General features: G+C 43.0%; 1 long non-coding RNA gene across 2 annotated transcripts in view; it reads left to right on the top strand.

Moving 5' to 3' along the window:
- The window catches only part of LOC149121697 (uncharacterized), a 58,369-nt gene that overhangs the window by 4,227 nt on the left and 32,034 nt on the right, over positions 1–22,108 (top strand). For both annotated transcript variants that reach the window (XR_016223075.1, XR_016223074.1), the window contains exon 2: positions 214–293. This is a non-coding gene — a long non-coding RNA (uncharacterized LOC149121697). The remainder of the gene's footprint in view (positions 1–213; positions 294–22,108) is intronic.

Here is a 22,108-nt window from a genome sequence, read left to right on the forward strand (position 1 = left end):
ATTTGATAATCCATATTAATAGAAAGCGTCCAGAAATGTTTTAATTTTTCATTAGATCCTGTTTTTCTTATGACCGTCTCCAACACTAAATGCCATCTCATACTCTGAGAATGTATTCAGTCTGTCGAATTCAGAACCAAAATTTCCTTACAGAAAGGTTCTTCCTTTGCTGCTTTCTTCCTAAGGTTTGTTATTTTGTTCTCTTCTCAACAGCCATCATGTTGTGTGTTTCCTTAGCCTGACTTCTCGGGAGACTCCTCTTCCTTGATTGTGCCTCTTCTGGCCTTCATCAGGTGAGTCAGAGCCCTCATGGATCAAGTTGCTAAACTGTATTTAAATGTAGGATTTGAACAGAAATCCACAATGAAAACATGACCCATATAATGCGAGTGAAGAGGCTCAGCATTTTGCATTCCAGGAGCAGTGTTCTGTTTTTGTTTCAGTAATCTGATCATTGGTACTAAAATGACCACCCCTGGAAGGACCCTCTGTTCAGCTGCACCACCTCCCTTCCTCTCTCCCTGATGTTTTATCAGAGGCTCTGTCAACAACTTTGAAATTGCCACACCCTCACAACACAGTTGTCATGTCAGAACTCCTGTATTCTATTCATCAGAAGAAAGTAATAACCTTTCTTTGTAAAGTACTGTGTCTTGATGAGGGTGGAGCTTGCATGATTTCAGGCCCCGAGAACCACACAGCGAAGGTGGCTTTTTTGGGATATGTGGGGATGCTCATAGAGTTCTGGAAAACCCATCCCCTTGTCCTGCAGTCTCATCTTCCCCACACGCTCACCTTGAGTTTTGCTTGGGTTAACTCTTTCTTTACCTTCAAGAGCTTAGTGAGGGACCTAAGAGTCACCTCCTTTAATAGCTCCACTCAGTAGGACCCAGACACCTGACTGGGAGCATTTTATCCTTTCTGTCAGACCACGTCCTGCATAATTTTTGACACTGCTTTTGTTGCCTGTCTTCTGTACTATTAGAAATATAAGGACAATATTCTTTAATTATGTCTCCAGGGAACTTGGACCTAATTTTTGCCTAGAAATTCTGTTGACTAAATGGAAGTGGAAGTGTATATTTGAGTGGAAAGTATAAAGCGGAGAGGCTACCCCCTAAAACAACTTCTGGACTAGAATCTGCAGTGTTATTTTACATGAAGACATCAATAGGCATTTTCCTGGGTTTTCATTTCTTCCTCAAACATCTGACAATTGAGGGTTGTGAAGACTATATAGTATGCATCTATATGTATGTACACACTTACATATGGTGGGGGGAGGTGGACTATATAGTATGCATCTATATGCATGTACACACTTACATTTGGTGGGGGGAGGTGGGAGGGCCTGAATATAAATGAAAGTCACCGTAAGCTTAATAAAAACTAAGTGCAGGTGTTTGCAATATGCCTCACATCAGGATTGCTGCAATGCCTTGGGCCTTTGAAACTTTCTTCACAGCTGACTGATTCTTGGAGGCTGCAAATCCATGGTTTCATGTGTAGCCGGGTTCTGTTTGCCAAGGGCTTCATGGACTGCTCATTGGCCGGCACTGCCCACAGGGCAGAAAACCAATCGGTCCAATTCCAATGAGACAGGTGCCAAGTTAGTCTGGAGCGTGTGACTCTACTGCCTCACAGTTAGTGGTTGTGGGCATTGTGTGTAACTGCTTCATGATAAAAACAAACTGTGGCATCATTAAATTAATTAGACAAAGGCAAAATTGGAAATGAATGCTCTTCAGTTTCAGAACTGCTAATGGTAGAAAATGAAGCACAATAAATGTACTCCAAGCTTTGATGAGCTTTGCTTTTGATTAATTAGCAGATTTTAATGGCCTTCCATAGTGTGGGAGCCATTCTATTGATCCATCTAATTAGAGATCATGAAAGTAGAAGGGACTTCTCTTCTCTTGGATGAGTGAATTGCATTGAATAATGCAAAACAGCTCAAATGGCGGCTCAGAATCCTGTCAGCAATGTTATGTGTTCATATTCATGTGAAGTACACCTACTGCAAAATTCTATTTCACTTCTGTTTGTTCGGGTACTTGGTAGGAATGGACATAAAGGAATAATGGGAAGGGACTGTGGTTTCAAACTGTGTAAACACTCCTTCCAATGCTATGCCATGAGTAGATTTTAATTATTTATTTTCGTTGAGCTGAAATCCACTGAATATCACATTTACTCATTGAGTGCTTATTCCAGCATGAGGTACAACCAAACAGGCTGACATATTGTGTTAAAAATTAAGTAGCCGGGACATTGTGTATGTGAAATTTCTCAAGCAGTTCTAAGCTGCATTGAGAGTTCACATGATTTTAGCCCAACATCATGGCATAGAGAAATAATGCACAGAAGAAAACACACGGGAATCAAGTGAGCCACGCATGATGAGCAGGACAAGTGGGGAATCATAGGGAAATGAGGAGGGGTAGCCAGGCTCTTTATTTTCGTAAAGGGGGGCAGTGTTGGAAAAGGGCAGGGAAGAGCCAGCAGCCAGGAGGGCTCAGCCCCACAGGCGCCTACAGCCTTCTGCGTGCTGTTCATGCTGCTTGGCAGGGACCCTGGAGGTTCTGTGTTTATTTCTACTTTGGGGAGGTGAGACTCACAGTGTGGGGCCGGTTCAAAAGGTGGAAAGGGTATTTAGCGTTAGTGGGCAGCCCAGAGTGCCTGTGTCCACATCCCTCTGGACATCCCACCTGCCTTCCTCTCCCTCCCTCTCTTCTATCTTTAATTCTTTCTATTTTCTTCCTTTGTTCATTCTTCTTTTCCTCTGTTGTGTGCTCAGTGATGCATGCATGGTGCCATTGTGCACCCAATAATAAAACATTGCAATGCAGGGGCGCATAAGACAGCTTAAGGGAGCCTAATATTAAATCTAAGCATTTTAGAGACTGAGACATCTATGGGTTGGTTTATATTTTATGAAAGGAAACTAAATGAAATCTGATTACCCTTTCAGTGGCTAGAAACTTATTTTTCATAGAGAAAGTAATAGCTTGGTGACAGCAATTAAATTGTTCATAGTGACTGCTCCAATTCTTCTGAAGACCGCATGGACAACTTGAGTTCTGCATAACTGTAAATACCCCCATGTTAACTTAAAGACCGGGGGAGGCATCCTGCCTCAGATCTGAAACACTGAAGAGCTTTCATGTGCTTCCTGCCTTACACTCACCTGGAAGTGTCGTGGGCTGCGGGGTCCCCAGCTGGGCTCATCCAGGTTCTTCTCACTCTTGTGCATCAAACTGCTAGGGAAAGCAGGGTTTATTTAGAGCAGAGCAAAAGTGTATGCTCAAGAAACAAGATCGGGGGCAGGGTGGAGAGAGAGAGAGAGAGAGAACAAACAGCAAAAACACAAAAAGGCTCAACAAAATCCCCTCACAATGCAAAACACCCTCAACAAAGGAAAAACCCTTGCCAACAAGTTCAGACCATCCACATACACCACCTGGACTACAGTGGGTGATGTCATACTCAGCAGTGTATTGAATATTCAAAAGGGAGTGCATTTTGGGGTGGGTTTGAGTACTGCCCAGTTCTGTGCCACTTTTGGAAAATACTGGAAGTGTTGTAGCAACAGGTGCATGATGAGACTCGGAGCGTTTCCCCTGGTAATTTTATTGAAGTGATATTGTATGATCCAAAGGTTACTGAGGGGACACATTCTGGAGGAAAACATTCTCTACTCATTTGGATATTTTAAGCTAGCTCTGGTTCTACATTTGTGGAACTTGGGGTTTCTTTTGTTAAACTAGTTATTTATTTATTTATTTGAAAGGCAGAGTTACAGAGAGCAAGAGGCAGAAAAAAGCGAGAGAGGTCTTCCATCCACTGGCTCACTCCCCAGATGGCTACAAAGGCCTGAGCTATGCTACTCTGAAGCCAGGAGCCAGGAGCTTCTTCCAGGTCTCCCATGGGGCTGCATGGGCCCAAGGACATGGGCCATCTTCCACTGCCTTTCCAGGCCATAGCAGAGAGATGGACTGGAAGTGGAGCAGCTGGGACTCAAACTGGCGCCCATATAGGATGCTGGCACTGCACATGGTAGCTTTAACAGCTATGCCACAGCGCCGGCCCCAGGAACTTGGGGTTTCTGACCCCACGGAAAGGGGGAGAGGTTTGTGGTGCAGAGAAGGCGGGTTTGGACAATGAGACACCAGGGAGGCTTGAGTGGTGCACAGAAAAGAGAGCTGTCACACAAGCCAGGCTGGGCTGCCATGTGGGCAGGCCCAGCTGTCCCAAGGCAAGTTGGCAGCCAGAGCCTTCGGAGTGGTGCCCGCAGCTGTCAATCAGCTGCCTGCATCAGTTGGCTGGGACTGTCAATCAGTGAGCCCCACTGCAGCACAGGTTGGCAGGAGCTGCCCAACAGTGGTTCTGCTCAATTTGTCAGACCTCAGCTCCTCCCCCTGTCTACCTACCCTTCCACAACAAGTGCTTCAGGAAATAATATTTTTCCATGTGTTAAAAAGCAATTTATTTATTCACTTGAGAGACAGGCAAATTAAAAGACAGAGAGAGCTCCCATTCCCTGGTTCACTCCCCAAATGGTCACAATGACTAGGACCACTCCAGGGTTGAAGCTGAGTGTTGGAAACGCAATCCAGGTCTCCCGCATGGGTGTCAGGAACTCAAATACCTGACCCATCACTGCTGCCTCCGAGAGTCTGCATTAGCAGGAGGACGGAGTCAGGAGCTTGATAGGAATTGAACCCTGGCATTTGATACAGGATACGGGAGTGTCACGCAGCATTTTAACCACTGGGAGAGGTGCCCTCCCCTGTGTGTGTGTGTGTGTGTGTGTGTGTTCCTCAAAAGCAGGAGTTATTCATGGTCAACATCTGGGCAGGGTCATGTTAATTTATATGCTGCTGAGTCCAGAAAATTTAGTTTAATAAAAGGGGAGTTACGGTAGCTGCAGAAAAAAGAACCAGGAAAAAATTGCACGGGAATCGTGAATCGGAGGACCTACTGGGAGAACAAGGTCGCCCACCGCGCGGAAGCCAAGTCGCGGGACCGAGCCGCAGAAGCCCCAGTGCTCCAAGGGGAGTGCATGCCACACAGACAACAGCGGGGAGACTTGGGACGCTCAGGGCTCCGAGTCCACACATCGGCGCTGGAAGGGGAGGTGAGCTCAATAACCCGAGACATTGGTGGGGAAACGGGGGTCAGAATCTAGAGGGGGGCCAGAAAGTGCAGCAAACTCACTACCAGAAAGAAGGAAAAAAAAACTTCGGGGTTTCTCTTCCCCCTAACCTTGCAAAGGTTACAAGACTGGGAGGCTAGAAGAATTCCCAAGAGACAAAGAGCAGGCCTGCTCTCTGGATTTACATATCAATGGGGGAGAGCTAAGGAACTGAGTCACTACAATTCAGTAGCCTAGGCAACCCAGTGGGAGTCCAGAGGAGCCAAAGACTGGAAGCTAAATACCATCAATTCTGCACAGCCGTGCCCTGCGGTGTTACTTACCCCCTGAATAAATAAAATAAATAAATAAATAAAAAGAGAGCGATTTACCACGCATAACCTGAGGGTGTCACCTTTGCACACCCTTAACCTGGAAGAACCAGGCAGAGCTCTCAGGCCGCACCCATCTCAAGCCTCCAAGGCTCCTCCAACAGCAGGCAGTCCACTTAACACGGACACAGTATAAAAAAAAAAAAAAAAAAAAAAAAAACGCACAGTGACGCAAGAAGAATTAACTATGCCGAGTAACAAACACAGAAATAGAGGGAGCAAGATCAACGATGACACTATGATGCCTCCAAATAAGCAAAACACCCCAAGCCAAGAGTATGAAGATGATGAGATAGAAGAAATGCAAGATACGGATTTCAAAAAATTTATGATAAGAACATTTAGAAGTTTTCAAAAGCAAATCCTTGAACTTCAGAAATCCTTAATGGACAAGATTGAAAATCTCTCTCGTGAAAACGAAATTTTAAGGAAGAGTCAAAATGAAACTCAGAAACTAGTAGAACAGGAAAGTGTTATAGTGAAGAGAAATCAAAATGAAATGAAGAGCTCAATAGATCAAATGACAAACACATTAGAAAGCCTTAAAAACAGAATGGGTGAAGCAGAAGAGAGAATATCGGACTTAGAAGATAGAGCACAGGAAAACATACAGTCAAACCAAAGAAAAGAAGAGGAAATTAGAAACCTAAAAAATATTGTTGGGAATCTACAGGATACTATTAAAAAAACCAACATTCGAGTTCTAGGAGTTCCTGAAGGCATGGAGAGAGAGAAAGGATTGGAAGGCCTTTTTAGTGAGATACTAGCAGAGAACTTTCCAGGTTTGGAGAAGGACAGAGATATCCTAGTACAGGAAGCTCATAGAACCCCCAATAAACATGACCAAAAGAGATCCTCACCACGACACGTGGTAATTAAACTTACCACAGTGAAACATAAAGAAAAGATCCTAAAATGTGCAAGAGAGAAACGTCAGATTACTCTCAGAGGATCTCCAATCAGACTCACAGCTGACTTCTCATCAGAAACCCTACAAGCTAGGAGGGAATGGCGAGACATAGCACAGGTGCTAAGAGAGAAAAATTGCCAGCCCAGAATATTATATCCTGCCAAGCTCTCATTTGTGAATGAAGGTGAAATAAAGACCTTTCATAGCAAACAGAAATTGAAAGACTTTGTGGCCACTCGTCCGGCCCTGCAAAAGATACTTAAAGATGTGCTACACTCAGAAACACAGAAACACGGCCATCAATATGAAAGAAGGGAAAGAAAGAACACCTACCAGTAAAAGAGCATGGGAAGCTCAAAGCATATACTAGAAAATATTTCCGGGAAAATGGCAGGGCAAAGTCACTATGTATCAATAGTCACATTGAACATTAATGGTCTGAATTCTTCAGTTAAAAGACACCGTTTAGCTGACTGGCTCACAGAACACAACCCAACTATTTGTTGCCTACAAGAAATACATCTCTCTAACAAAGAGGCATGCAGACTGAAAGTGAAAGGTTGGAAAAAGATATTCCATGCCAACAGAAACCAAAAAAAAGCAGGTGTAGCCATATTAATATCAGACAAAATAAACTTTAATACAAAAACTGTTAAGAGAGACAAAGAGGGACACTATATAATGATTAAGGGTTCAATTCAACAGGAAGATGTAACTATTATAAATGTATATGCACCTAATTACAGGGCACCGGTCTATTTAAAAGATATGTTAAGAGACTTAAAGGGAGATTTAGATTCCAATACAATAGTACTGGGGGACTTCAATACTCCACTCTCAGAAATAGACAGATCATCCGGACAGAAGATCAACAAGGAAACAGCAGATTTAATTGACACTATTGCCCAAATGGATCTAACAGATATCTACAGAACTTTCAACCCTACATCTACAGACTTCACATTCTTCTCAGCAGCGCATGGAACCTTCTCTAGGATTGACCACATACTAGGCCATAAAGCAAGTCTCAGCAAATTTAAAAGAATTAGAATCATACCATGCAGCTTCTCAGACCACAGCAGGATGAAGCTGGAAATTAGCAACTCAGGAAATCCCAGAAAGTACGCAAACACATGGAGACTGAACAACATGCTCCTGAATGAACACTGGGTCATTCAAGAAATCAAAAGAGAAATCAAAAACTTTCTGGAAGTAAATGAAGACAACAACACAACATATCAAAACTTATGGGATACAGCAAAAGCAGTATTGAGAGGCAAATTTATAGCAATAGGTGCCTATACCAAGAAATTGGAAAGGTACCAAATAAATGAGCTTTCAGCGCACCTCAAGGACCTAGAAAAACTGCAGCAAACCAAACCCAAATCTAGTAGGAGAAGAGAAATAATTAAAACCAGAGAAGAAATTAACAGGATTGAATCCAAAAAAACATTACAAAAAATCAGCCAAGCGAGAAGCTGGTTTTTTGAAAAAATAAACAAAATTGACACCCCATTGGCCCAACTAACTAAAAAAAGAAGAGAAAAGACCCAAATCAATAAAATCAGAGATGAAAAAGGAAACGTAACAACAGACACCACAGAAATAAAAAGAATCATCAGAAATTACTACAAGGACCTGTATGCCAGCAAACAGGAAAACCTATCAGAAATGGATAGATTCCTGGACACATGCAATCTACCAAAATTGAACCATGAAGACATCGAAAACCTAAATAGACCCATAACTGAAACAGAAATTGAAACAGTAATAAAGGCCCTCCCAACAAAGAAAAGCCCAGGACCAGATGGATTCACTGCTGAATTCTACCAGACATTTAAAGAAGAACTAATCCCATTTCTTCTCAAACTATTCAGAACAATCGAAAAAGAGGGAATCCTCCCAAATTCTTTCTATGAAGCCAGCATCACCTTAATCCCTAAGCCAGAGAAAGATGCAGCACTGAAAGAAAATTACAGACCAATATCCCTGATGAACATAGACGCAAAAATCCTCAATAAAATTCTGGCCAATAGAATACAACAACACATCAGGAAAATCATCCACCCAGACCAAGTGGGATTCATCCCTGGTATGCAGGGATGGTTCAACATTCGCAAATCAATCAATGTGATTCACCACATTAACAGACTGCAGAAGAAAAACCATATGATTATCTCAATTGATGCAGAGAAAGCATTTGATAAAATTCAACACCCTTTCATGATGAAAACTCTAAGCAAATTGGGTATAGAAGGAACATTCCTCAATATAATCAAAGCAATTTATAAAAAACCCACAGCCAGCATCCTATTGAATGGGGAAAAGTTGGAAGCATTTCCACTGAAATCTGGCACCAGGCAGGGATGCCCACTCTCACCACTGCTATTTAACATAGTTCTGGAAGTTTTAGCCAGAGCCATCAGACAAGAAAAAGAAATCAAAGGAATACAAATCAAGAAGGAAGAAGTCAAACTATCCCTCTTTGCAGAAGATATGATTCTGTACTTAGAGGATACAAAGAACTCTACTAAGAGACTATTGGAACTCATAGAGGAGTTTGGCAAAGTGGCAGGATATAAAATCAATGCACAAAAATCAACAGCCTTTGTATACACAAGCAATGCCATGACTGAGAAAGAGCTGCTAAGATCAATCCCATTCACAATAGCTACAAAAACAATCAAATACCTTGGAATAAACTTAACCAAGGACGTTAAAGATCTCTACGATGAAAATTACAAAACCTTAAAGAAAGAAATAGAAGAGGATACCAAAAAATGGAAAAATCTTCCATGCTCATGGATTGGAAGAATCAACATCATCAAAATGTCCATTCTCCCAAAAGCAATTTATAGATTCAATGCAATCCCAATCAAGATACCAAAGACATTCTTCTCAGATCTAGAAAAAATGATGCTGAAATTCATATGGAGGCACAAGAGACCTCGAATAGCTAAAGCAATCTTGTACAACAAAAACAAAGCCGGAGGCATCACAATACCAGACTTCAGGACATACTACAGGGCAGTTGTAATCAAAACAGCATGGTACTGGTACAGAAACAGATGGATAGACCAATGGAACAGAATTGAAACACCAGAAATCAACCCAAACATCTACAGCCAACTTATATTTGATCAAGGATCTAAAACTAATTCCTGGAGCAAGGACAGTCTATTCAATAAATGGTGCTGGGAAAACTGGATTTCCACGTGCAGAAGCATGAAGCAAGACCCCTACCTTACACCTTACACAAAAATCCACTCAACGTGGATTAAAGACCTAAATCTACGTCCTGACACCATTAAGTTATTAGAGAACATTGGAGAAACCCTTCAAGATATTGGCACAGGCAAAGAATTTCTGGAAAAGACCCGGGAGGCACAGACAGTCAAAGCCAAAATCAACTATTGGGATTGCATCAAATTGAGAAGTTTCTGTACTGCAAAAGAAACAGTCAGGAGAGTGAAGAGACAACCGACAGAATGGGAAAAAATATTTGCAAACTATGCAACAGATAAAGGGTTAATAACCAGAATCTACAAAGAGATCAAGAAACTCCACAAAAACAAAACCAACAACCCACTTAAGAGATGGGCCAAGGACTTCAATAGACATTTTTCAAAAGAGGAAATCCAAATGGCCAACAGGCACATGAAAAAATGTTCAAGGTCACTAGCAATCAGGGAAATGCAAATCAAAACCACAATGAGGTTTCACCTCACCCCGGTTAGAATGGCTCACATACAGAAATCTACCAACAACAGATGCTGGCGAGGATGTGGGGAAAAAGGGACACTAACCCACTGTTGGTGGGAATGCAAACTGGTCAAGCCACTATGGAAATCAGTCTGGAGATTCCTCAGAAACCTGAAGATAACCCTACCGTTCGACCCAGCCATCCCACTCCTTGGAATTTACCCAAAGGAGTTTAAATTGATAAACAAAAAAGCGGTCTGCACCCTAATGTTTATTGCAGCACAATTCACAATAGCCAAGACCTGGAACCAACCTAAATGCCCATCAACGGTAGACTGGATAAAGAAATTATGGGATATGTATTCTTTAGAGTACTATACCGCAGTAAGAAACAACAAAATCCAGTCATTTGCAATAAAATGGAGGAATCTGGAACACATCATGCTGAGTGAAGTAAGCCAGTTCCAAAGGGACAAATACCATATGTTCTCCCTGATCGGTGACAACTGACTGAACACCAAAAAGGAAACCTCCTGAAGTGAAATGGACACTATGAGAAATGGTGACTTGATCAGCATAGCCCTGACTGCTAATGGACAACTTAATACATTATCCCTCATAGTATTTTTTTTGTCTGTTCTACTTAATATGAATGGTTTAATTCTGTAATTATCACACAGTTATTCTTAAGTGTTGAAAATTAACTGAAATGTGATCCCTGTTAAACATAAGAGTGGGAATAAGAGAGGGAAGAGATGTATAATTTGGGGCATGCTCGGGCTGACTTGCCCCAATTGGTAGAGTTGGAAACATACCAGGGGATTCCAATTCAATCCCATCAAGGTGGCATGTGCCAATGCCATCTCACTACTGCAAGTGATCAATTTCAGTTCACAATTGATCATAATGAAAGGACTAAGAGTCAAAGGGAGCACATAAACAAGTCTAGTATCTGCTAACACCAACCGATAGAATAAATAAAGGGGAGAGTGATCCAACATGGGAAGTGAGATACTCAGCAGACTCATAGAATGGCGGATGTCCTAAATAGCACTCTGGCCTCAGAATCAGCCCTAAAGGCACTCGGATCTGGCTGAAAAGCCCATGAGAGTATTTCAGGCATGGAAAGCCAAGACACTCTGGCAAAAAGATCTCTGTGAGTGAGATCCCAGTGGAAAGAACAGGTCTTCAAAGAGGGAGGTGCCTTTCTCTGAAGGGAGGAGAGAACCTCCACTTTGACTATGACCGTGTCTAAACAAGATAAGAGTCGGAGAACTCAAGGGGCTTCCATAGCCTTGGAAACTCATAACTGGTGCATAGGGAGATTACTGATGCCATAAACAGGAGTGTCAATTGGTAAAGTCAACAACAGGAGTCACTGTGCACTTACTCCTCATGTAGGATCTCTGTCCTTAACGTGCTGTACACTGAGGCTTAATGCTATAACGAGTACTCAAACAGTATATTTCACTTTGTGTTTCTATGGGGGTGCAAACGACTGAAATCTTTACTTAATGTACACTAAACTGATCTTCTGTAAAAAAAAAAAAAAAAAAAAAAAGAAATTATCAATTCCCAACTTGACTCTCACTGGGATTAAACATGACAATAGGTCTGATCTGATTTCATCATCATTTAAAAAAAATCATCTATTATTTTTCACTTTATGTTTCTGTGTGGGAGCAAACTGTTGAAATACTTACTTAAGGTATACTAAGCTGATCTTCTGTATATTAAGATAATCGAAAATGAATCTTGATGTGAATGGAAGGGGAGAGGGAGTGGGAAAGGGGAGGGTTGTGGGTGGGAGGGACGGTATGGGGGGGAAGCCATTGTAACACATGAGTCGTACTTTGGAAATTTATATTCATTAAATAAAAGATTAAAAAAAATTTATATGCTGCTGTGATCAGGGTGTACAACCTCACAGAAGCTACCTATTAGGAATAAAACATTGTGCACGGTTCAGGATCGAATTAGAATCGAGCACCCTTAGAAGGCAGAGTTAGAAATTCCTTGGACAATACACAGACACATCTGGGACTGTTTAAATGGGAAATAAGGAGGAAAGAGTCAGTGACTTTGCTTAATAAAATTTCTTTTGAGAAATAGTTTTCATTTATGAAAAGCACTTCCTTCATTGCTAATAATTATATCCATGGCCATAATTCTAAACATCATTAGCTGGGTGTTCTTGAATATTCATTTGGAAATGTAATCTAATGGAAACTATGCACCCCAACTTACTATGGATGACATTTTTTCCAGTGCAGGGATTTTATTCACAGAAACAGTGCCTAAAATCACACCATATTTCCAAATCTACTGAGCAGCTAAGCAGAACCAGGCTTCCTGAGCTGAGGCCACGGTCACTGGGACCAGGGGCACTGACCCTACCTGGGGACATCAGCTTTAACTCTAAGGTTTCCTTCTTCTCTGGCCACACCTGCAGGCGCTTGTCCAGGCGTGAGAATGTGTGTTCGAGCCTGGCTTTTTCCTCGTCCTTCCCTCTCTAGTCTCCCTCCTACAGTTGTTAGAGGGCTGGTGCTTATAATAAGGTCTCCTTCTGAGTCCTCCTCCTCTTGGTGAGCATCTAGGTCTTAGGAAGCTCAAATCATGCACCTGCTCCTTCTCTGCTCTTCCGGACTTTCCTGTAGCTGTCCCCCCACCCCACCCAAACCCAAGACCCCATAAGTTAGTCAGAGTTGCTCCTCTCCTCTCCTCTCCTCTGCTTCCTTCCTTCCTTCCTTCCTTCCTTCCTTCCTTCCTTCCTTCCTTCCTTCCTTCCTTCCTTTTCCTCCCTTCCCTCTTTTTTCTTTCCGCAGGTAGAGAGTCAGAGAAAAAGAGTCAGAGAGCGAGAGAGAGAGCAGAGGGGAGCTCCCACTGGTTGATTCACTACCCAGATGCCCACAATAGCTGAGACTGGGCTAGGGCCAAAGCCAAAGGCCAGCAACTCCATCCAAGTCTCCCCATGTGGGTGGCATGGACCCAAGTCCTGGAGCTATCACTGACGGGATCTGCAGTAGCAGGAAGGTGTAATCATGACCTAGAGCCAGGTATGGAGCCTGCTGTCTGAGGCAAGACGGGGGCAGCTTTAACAGGGTCCTCTTCAGCAGGCCGACACCCTGTCTGTTCTTTTTCATCATGTCTGAGTGCTAAGAAGAAAGCAGCTGTCCTGACTGCACCTGCCAACAGCTGGCAGAGCACATCACCACTGATCGTCTTGTGCCATTCTTGCTTTTTTTAAAGATTTATTTATTTATTTGAAATTCAGAGTTACACACAGAAAGAGGGAGGGGGAGAGGGAGAGGGAGAGGGAAAAGGAGAGGGAGAGGGAGAGAGAAAGATCTTCTATCCGCTGGTTCACTCCACAACTGGCTGCAATGGCCAGAGCTGTGCTGAACCGAAGCCAGGAGCTAGGATTTTCCTCTGGGTCTCCCATGTGGGTGCAGGGGCCCAACGACTTGGACCATCTTCCACCGCTTTCCCAGACCATCAGCAGGGAGCTGGATCAGAAGTGGAGCAGCTGGGTCTTGAACCAGTGCCCATATGGGATGCTGGCACTGGCAGGCGGCAGCTTTACCCGCTATGCCACAGTGCCAGCCGCCATTCTTGCTTTTTGAGAAGAGCACTTATGTGGATATGAACAGGGGCAGTGTTTCTGCCTTTCTCCTAGAGCACTTTGGTTAATAAGCTGCACCCTGTATTTCTGTGTTTCACTCAGATGGCTGTTCCCGGATCCTTAGCCCATTACAATTGGCAAAGGCAAAATCATGCTTCTCTGGACTTCAAAGTGATGATAGGTCAGTTGTCCTGCAGGACATACATGTCAGTATCTTTCTAGACTGTGAGAATACACAGAAGAATAATTCCTTAGGAAGATCCTTGAGAAAGGCCCACTATGTCTGCTGGTGGAAGACCAGGAAACCTGAGGCATCAGCCCATGCTGGGCTTCCCAGTGATTTAGTTCCTTGATCAGCTTTCATTTAGAGAAGCCGCTGGTGGATCCATTCACATACATACTGGATGTGGCTGCCTGTGTACACTTGGGCCCAATCCCAAGAACCGTTATTAGAGTGGGTGCCACAGGTGTACAAATGTACTAAATGATAGCAGTGTATCTTGGAGAGCTGTCTCGGCTTTGTGAATTTGTGGTGTTGAATATTTGTGTAAATATTCAAGAGATCTGCTTGGATCCCCTTCCCCAGCACAGTGCACAGACCTTCACTACCTGCCTTGCCGTTTACTTGTTGCTATCAGTCCAAGTGCAATTTGAGGCTCTTACGGTTAAAGAACTATAAAACCATGAATGCAGGAAAGGTAAGTGTGAATTTTTTCAATATTGATATCCTGCAAGGCATTCTCTAGGAATAAAGGATTTCCTGGGGCCTGTGCTGTGGCATAGAGGGTAAAGCCACCTCTTGCAATGCCGGCATCCCATATGGGGGCCGGTTTCAGTCCTGCTTGCTCCACTTCTAATCCAGCTCTCTGCTAAGGCCTGGGGAAGCTGTAGAAGATGGCTAAAGTTCTTGGGCCCCTGCTCCCACATGGGAGACCCAGAAGAGTCTCCTGGTTCCTGGCTTTGGATCAGCTCAGCTCTGGGCCTGTGGCCATCTGGGGAGTGAACCAGCAGATGGAAGACCTTTCTCTCACTCTCTCTCTCTCTCTCTTTCAAATAAATAAAATAAATCTTTAAAAAAAAAAAAGAATGAAGGATTTCCCCTTGTAAAACACCATGGGAACAAGTTACAGCTGCAGGAATCTGGCTTTGAAGCCAATTAGGGCCAGCGGGCTTCTGAAAGCTGCCCCACCTGCCAGAGCAGAAATCCTAATGTGATGGGCACAGTGACAAGCTTCCTGTGACTTGCAGGTGCAATGTTAAGATTTGGGGGGAGGTCAGTGCTGCAGCGTAGTGGGTAAAGCCACCATCTGCAGTGCTGGCATTCCATATGGGCACCAGTTCGAGTCCCAGCTGTTCCACTTCTGATCCAACTCTCTGCTATGGTCTGGGAAAGTAGTAGAAGATGGCCCAGGTCCTTGGGCCCCTGCATGCATGTGGGAGACCTGGAGGAACCTCCTGGCTCCTGGCTTCGGATCAGCCAATTAGGGAGTGAACCAGTGGATGGAAGACCTCTCTCTCTCTCTCTCTTTCACTCTCTCTGCCTCTCCTCTCTGTGTGTAACTCTGACTTTCAAATAAATAAATAAACCTTTTTAAAAAAAATGATTTGGATAATTGATTCTTAGTGCTTAGCTCCACATAAGCTAGGCTGGCAAATTCAGGTTGGAGACTTGATTCTGCCATGTCCTACAGCTCTTACAAGCCCTTCTGAGTCACATGATCAGCTGGATGTGGGGACTTCTGACTTCAGAGCAGGCTGCGAAATGGCTGTGCACTCACTGTCCCAGAATGAGATGGGTTTGGGGGCAGGCTTGCCTGCCTCTGATCCCGAGTCCACGAGCTTTCCCTTGTATGCCGCATGCCATGCTGGGCTGATTGCCTTGTTTGCACAAAGAAATTCTGATTACTTTACATCTTTGGTGTCTATGATGTTGCTGAGATAAATACAATGCTGAATAGTTTCATTGAAATGAGGCCATTTGTTCAATTCCTTTTCCAAATGGTTGAGTGCTGTCCCGTTGTGTGATACAGAGTGTGCTAGTTTTGTCTGAAGCTAATAACAGACCCTACTTTCAGTCTTGGGCAGGGGAAAAAATACAGCCTGTTCCTTCATTATGATAATAGATACATGTGCTAAACACATAAGAGGTGTTTTGAGAGTACAGGAGAAAATGAAATTTCTTTTGTAAGTAGGTACTTTTAAGGTTTTTTGATGGTGTTAAGGACAAATACTTTTTAAATTTTTTAAAAGTTTAGTTTATTTGAAAGGCAGAGTTACAGAGAGAGATGGAGAGACAGAGAGTGAGAGATTTTCTATCCATTGTTTCATTCCCCAAATGGTCACAATGGTTGAAGCTGGACCTGTCAAAGCCAGGAGCCAGGAACTTCTTCTGGGTCTCCCATGTGGGTGCAGGGGTCCAAGGACTTGGACCATCTTCTACTGCTTTCCCAGAACAGTTATTGCAGTCATTTGGGAAGTGAATGAGGGATTAGAAGATCGCTCTCACCCTGTCTTCCTCTCAGTGTGTGCCACTCTGAATAAAATAAATATTTTTAAATTTTACCTATTTATTTTTAAAGATTTATTTGAAAGTTAGAGTTACACAGAGCCAGAGAGGGAGTGGGGGCAGAGAGAGAGAGAAAGAGATTTTCCATCTGCTGGTTCACTCCCCAGATGGCCCCAACAGCCAAGGCTGGGCCAGGCCAAAGTCAAGAGCCTGGAGCTTATTTGGGTTCTCCCACATGAGCGCAGGGCCCAAACACTTGGACCATCTTGTACTGCTTTCCCTGGTGCATTAGCAAGAAGCTGGATCAAAAGTGGAGCAGATAGGACTTGAACCAGAACCCATACGGAATGCCAGAATCACAGGTGGAGGCTTAACCCTCTACGCCACAACACTGGCTCCCATTTTGCATTTTTAAAGGCAACTAAATGGCAGTCTCTGTGAAAGCAGGAACACAAAGGGGACATGAGTTTGACTGAGGTGGAGTGCTTATGGGAGGCAGAATAAGTAACTGGGTTTGAAAAGTTTCAGCGAAACTGTAAACAGCCTTGGATTCCAAACGAAACAACCCAAATTGCTTTGGAATTTGGCTCCAGGCAGAAGAATCCAGCAGTGATGTAGTCAATTTTCGACTCTAGGAAGGCCTATTCCAAGGCTGACACCATCCAGGTAGAAGATGTCAACTTCCCGAATCTCTTGGTTGGAAAAGAAGGAATAGTTATGGAGATTTAAAATCCAAACTATGTAGGAGTAAATGAGATGCACGGTTTGGCATAATGAGCAAAGTATCATATGACTAATTTCATAGGACAACACGCTAGTGGCCGTTACTAGAACTGATGCCTCAAGGTGCATTCACGAACTAAATCATAGCAGAGTGCCTTGGTGAGCTGTCCCAGCTCCCTGAATTTGTGGCATTCAGTGTTTACATAAGTAAACAGGACCAGAGACTGCTTGGAACTGTCCCCCAGCACAATGCACATTCCTCCACTTCACAATAGCACCTGCCTTTGCCTTTTACTTATTGCTTTGAGCCCAGTGGCATTCAAAAAGGAATTTGAGATGCTTATGATTACAGAAAAAAGATTACTAACAGCTGGGTCAAGGGTCAAAGTTCCCAGGATTCAGAACCAAGTTTCTGTCTGTGTCTTCAGGTAGTCAAGATAAATGTAAAGATAAAACAACAGGCAAAACAAGAGCTTCACACAACTCTTCACAAAAATCAGGAAAGACAAGTGGACCACAATTCTGTGGGGTGTCTGGGGTCGCAGTGACGTGGTTTGAGCCACGAATGGGGTTCGGGTTTACTAATAGCACATCCCAAAATGGCATTGTAGTAGGCCCAGGCCATTTGCTAGAATCCAGGACTTCAGTCCAGCTGGATTCCAATCACCAGAATCCGACAGTCACACGTCTTTGGGATGATCCCAGTGGTGTATGTACATGTGGCTTTGCTCTTAAAAATTTGAGAGCCACTGATCTTGAGAAATAGCTGAAGGGTGGTCTCTCGATCTCTCTTCTATTTATCTTTCCCCAACTGCAATTTTCTCAGAAACTATGGACCAGTAGGTAGTTCTCTCAGGAGTCAGTGCACAGGTGCCAAGCTCTCTTTGTGTTATGAGGATGCTATTTTTGGGTGTTTGCCCAAGGAGAGGGCCATCTTTTTACAGCTGACCAGTTTTGATATTTTATTGCCATTTTTGGTTAACTTGGGTTCTCATATCCCAGATGTCGCTCAAAATTATTGTTTATTGTTTGGATAGGTATATCTTAATATTTGTCACCAAATTTAACTTTGAGTTGATCTCTCTGGTGACTTGAATGTAAAGATACTTTTTTGTGGGGCTGGCACTATGGTGTAGTAGGCTAAGCCTCTGCCTGAAGTGCCAGTATCCCATGTGGGTTCTGGTGCTAGTCCTAGCTGCTCCTCTTCTGATCCAGCTCTCTGCTTATGGCCTTGGAAAAGCAGTAGAAGATGGCCCAAGTGCTTGGATCCCTGCATCCCCGTGGGAGACCCAGAAGTGCCCCGTTCCTGGCTTTGGATCATCTCAGCTCGCGCCTTTGCAGCTTTTTGGGAAGTGAACCAGTGATTGGAAGACCTCTCTCTCTCTGTCTCTCTCTCTGTCTGCAAAAAAGTCTTTAAAAAAGATACCCTTTTTGTTTCTTTGCAAGGGAATACAGTTAACTGTCATACATCACAGTTTAAGTGAATGCAGGGCTCAGGAAAATTGCATATAATTTCTGACTTGGTCAGAGATGTGCATGTAAGATAACTACAGTTTGCTTTCCCAGTTGAAACACAAAAGTAATATTTTACAAAATAGTCACTTTTGACAATTAGCTCCTTGACATAAGTAATATTGAGCTTAATATATATTATGAGATAGCATAATTTTAATGAATTAACATTTATCAGATCATCTTTCTTATCTTTACACATGGATGGTGGCAGTAGTATCTAGATATTTTTTTATTCTTGAAACAGTGCAATGTTTTTTCTAAGACTGTAGTAGCTATTCTTTATTTTCCTGAATATTAAGTGCCCTGGTTGCTCACATCTTTTCATGTTGAATACAGAGGTTAAAAGATGTCTGGCTGTGGCCTGTCCTGTGGAGTAGGTTAATCCTCCATCTGCAGTGGCATCCCATATGGGCACCAGTTCAGTCCCAGCTATTCTGCCTCTGATCCAGCTCCCTGCTGATGGCCTGGGGAGGCAGTGGACGATGTCCCAAGCCCTTGTGCCTTTGTACCCAGGTGAGAGACCTGGAAGAAGCTCCTGGCTCCTGTCTTCAAATTGGCCCAGCTCCAGTTGCTGTGGCCATTTGGGAAATGAGCCAGTGGATGGAAGACCTTTCTCTCTGTCTCTCCCTCTCTCTATCAATAACTCTGCCTCTCAAATAAATAAATATTTTTAAAGGCATCTGACCTGACTTAGGGCTGCACAGTCTCTGTTTTAAATTTTGTATTTGTTTTGCAACCATTTATGGTCTATGATAAATTCTTATTGTAAAGTATAAACTAGTATGTTTCATATTAAAGACAGTAAAAACATAAATAGTTGAATTACTTTTTAAAAAAACTTTTTAATTTTAAAATTAAAAAAAATTAAACTTTTATATAGTAAATATAAATTTCCAAAGTATAGCTTATGGATTACAATGGCTTCCCCCCATAGCTTCCCTCCTACCCACAACCCTCCCAACTCCTGCTCCCTCTCCCCTTCCATTCACATCAAGATTCATTTTCAATTATCTTTATATACAGAAGATCAATTTAGTATATATTAAGGAAAGATTTCAACAGTTTGCACCCACACAGAACATGAAGTGTAAAATACTGTTTCAGTACTAGTTACAGCATTAATTCACATTGAACAACACATTAAGGACAGAGATCCTACATGGAGAGCAAGTGCACAGTGATTCCTGTTGTTGACTTAACAATTTGACACTCTTGTTTATGGCGTCAGTAATCTCCCTAGGCTCTTGTCATGAGTTGCCAAGGCTGTGGAGCCTTTTGAGGTTGCTGACTCTAATCTTATTTAGACAAGGTCATAGTCAAAGTGGAAGTTCTCTCCTCCCTTCAGAGAAAGGTAACTCCTTCTTTGATGGCCCATTCTTTCCACTGGAATCTCACTCGCAGAGATCTTTCATTTAGGTCCTCTTTTGTTTTTGTTTGTTTGTTTGTTTGTTTTTGCCAGAGTGTCTTAGCTTTCCATGCCTAAAATACTCTCATGGACTCTTCAGCCAGATCCGAATGCCTGAAGGGCTGATTCTGAGGCCAGAGTGCTGTTTAGGACATCTGCCATTCTATGAGTCTGCTGTGTATCCCACTTCCCATGTTGAATCATTCTCTCCCTTTTTGATTCTATCAGTTAGTATTAGCAGACACTAGTCTTGTTTATGTGCTCCCTTTGACTCTTAGATCTATCAGTGTGATCAATTGTGAACTGAAATTGATCACTTTGACTAGTGAGATGGCAATTGTACATGCCACCTTGATGGGTTTGAATTGGCATCCCCTGGTACATTTCTAACTCCACCATTTGGGGCAAGTCCGATTGAGCATGTCCCAAATTGTACATCTCCTCCCTCTCTTATTCCCACTCTTATACTTAACAGGGATCACTTTTCAGTTAAATTTAAACACCTAAGACTAATTGTGTGTTAATTACAGGGTTCAACCAATAGTATTAAGTAGAACAAAAAAAATACTAAAAGGGATAAAGCATTAAGTTGTACATCAACAGTCAGGACAAGGGCTGATCAAGTCACTGTTTCTCATAGTGTCCATTTCACTTCAACAGGTTTCCTTTTTGCTGCTTGGTTAGTTGGCACTGATCAGGGAGAACATATGATATTTGTCCCTCTGGGACTGGCAAAAAAAAATTAAGATGTATTTTATTTATTTGAAAGGCACAATTTCAGAGATAGAGAGAGAGAGAGAGAGAGAGGCATCTTCCATCAGCTGATTCACCCCCCCAGATGGGCGCAATGGCCAGGGCTGTGCCAAACCAAAGCCAGGAACCCAGAGATTCATCCAAGTCTCCCCTGTAGGTTGCAGGGACCCAAGTATTTGGGTTATCTTCTGCGTTTCCAGGTGCATTAGCAGGGAGCTCAGAAGTAGAACAGCTATGACTTAAACTGGTGCCCATATGGGATACTGGCATAAAAGGCAGTGGCTTTGCCTGCTGTGCCACAGCATTTTAAACAACAAATGTACAAGTCCAGTTTTAAATAGAATAGATTGAGTTCAATGCTGCATAGCTTCCTGCAATCATCGGGACCTGTATCCATGAGAAAATACTGGCTTTTGGCATTTTGCAGCAGTCACAGTGATTTTCCTAGGCAATCTCACTGGAGATAAAGAAAAAGCCAATAAAACTGATCTTGAAGAACAGGATAATTGAGTTAAGAATACAGGACCAGGGCTGATGCTGTGGCATAGTGGGTAAAGCCTCTGCCTGCAGTGCTGGCATCCCATAAGGGTGCTGGATCGAGACCCTGCTGCTCCATTTCCAATCCAGCTCTCTGCTATGGCCTGGGAAAACAGTAGAAGATGGCCCAAGTGTTTGGGACCCTGCACTCATATGGGAGACCCAGAGGAAGCTCCTGGCTCTTGGCTTCAGATCAGCCCAGCTCTGACTGTTGTGGCCATCTGTGGAGCGAACCAGCGGATGGAAGACCTCTCTCTGCCTCTGCTTCTCCGTAACTCTGCCTTTCAAATAAATAAAATAAATGTTTAAAAAAAGAGAATACAGGACTTACCAGTCTTGGCTGCAATTTACTGCCTGTCCAATTTCTATTTACTCATTTAATAAAAGAAAGTCTATGATTGTGAAGAATGAATGAGATGCTCCATGCGTATGTATAAATGAAGAAAAGACTTGGACTGAATTCAGAGGAGAAAAAGGACAGAGCTAATGACTCCTCAAACCTGTGGAAGGAAGGAGAAGGCTGAGCTGGCCTAGGAGCACTCAGATGCACAGACTTGGTCAGACCCCCTCTCTCCATTTCTCAACCCTGCTTCTCCATTTCCACTTGTGTCTCCGTGAGATGAAAGTTGGAATTGTCTGTGTTGGTAGGCTCTACTAATAGGGAGGAGTAAGTCTCCTTTCTTCCATGTCCAAATTGGAAAACTACTAGAGAGTTCAGATGGCTTGGTTCTTTGACAATTTCTAAGTTTGTGTGTGTGTTTGTGTGTGTGTTTGTGTGTGGTTAAGGGTATGAGATGACCAAGCTTGGCCTAGCAGGTGGCTCCATGGACACATCTCTTTGTGAGTATTCCTAGATTTGCAAACCCACTCCAAACACAGAATCAGATAAACACATTTCAGAAGGAGGGC

The sequence above is a fragment of the Oryctolagus cuniculus genome, chromosome 16 (genome assembly GCF_051225735.1).
Source record: "Oryctolagus cuniculus isolate XC-2025 breed Fujian yellow rabbit chromosome 16, ASM5122573v1, whole genome shotgun sequence".
NCBI lineage: Eukaryota > Metazoa > Chordata > Mammalia > Lagomorpha > Leporidae > Oryctolagus > Oryctolagus cuniculus.